The 968-nt window shown below is 38.0% G+C and overlaps 1 non-coding gene across 1 annotated transcript; it reads left to right on the top strand.

Moving 5' to 3' along the window:
• The first annotated feature begins 41 nt into the window (after positions 1-41).
• Positions 42-149, top strand: LOC127745876 (small nucleolar RNA R71). The gene has a single exon (XR_008007500.1). It is a non-coding gene; the product is annotated as a small nucleolar RNA R71 (small nucleolar RNA).
• The last annotated feature ends 819 nt before the right edge of the window (positions 150-968 follow it).

Raw genomic sequence — 968 nt, forward strand, 5'->3', positions numbered from 1 at the left:
AACAGACCATCATAGAAGATACCTATGATGCTCCACTCAGAAAGCATGTCAGAAGGACACTTTCTGATCAATTGTTTGTATCTTTCCCAAGCTTCATAGAGGGATTCACCTTCCTTTTGTCTGAAGGTTTGGACTTCCACTCTAAGCTTACTCAATTTTTGAGGTGGAAAGAACTTTGCCAATAAGGCATTGACTAGCTTTTCCCAAGAGTTCAGGCTTTCTTTAGGTTGTGAATCTAACCATATCCTAGCTCTGTGTCTTACAGCAAAAGGGAATAGCATAAGTCTGTAGACCTCAGGGTTAACCCCATTAGTCTTGAAAGTGTCACAGATTTGCAAGAATTCAGCTAAAAACTGATGAGGATCTTCCAATGGAAGTCCATGGAACTTGCAATTCTGTTGCATTAGAGAAACTAATTGAGGCTTAAGCTCAAAGTTGTTTGCTCCAATGGCAGGGATAGAGATGCTTCTCCCATAAAAGTTGGGAGTAGGTGCATTGTTGGCATTGTTGTTATTTTCGGCTGCCATGTCTTCTTCTTTGAAGATTTCTGTTAGGTCCTCTACAGAGAATTGTGCTTTAGCTTCTCTTAGCTTTCGCTTCAAGGTCCTTTCAGGTTCAGGTTCAGCCTCAACAAGAATGCTTTTGTCTTTGCTCCTGCTCATATGAAAGAGAAGAAAACAGGAAAATATGGAATCCTCTATGTCACAGTATAGAGATTCCTTGAGGTGTCAGAGGAAAAGAAAAATAGAAGGAAGAGGGAGAAGAATTCGAACTTAATTAGATGGAGTTCGAATTGTGCATTGAGAAGGAGTGGTACTCCAATAATAGAAGGATGTGAGAAAAAGGGAGGTGATTTTCGAAAATTAAGTCAAAGATTTTGAAAACATTTTTGAAAAGCATTACTTAATTTTCGAAAATGAAAGTGGAAAAGAAATCAAGTGATTTTTGAAAAAGATTTTAAAATTAGA

This window comes from Arachis duranensis, chromosome 3, assembly GCF_000817695.3.
Source record: "Arachis duranensis cultivar V14167 chromosome 3, aradu.V14167.gnm2.J7QH, whole genome shotgun sequence".
NCBI classification, from domain to species: Eukaryota; Viridiplantae; Streptophyta; class Magnoliopsida; order Fabales; family Fabaceae; genus Arachis; species Arachis duranensis.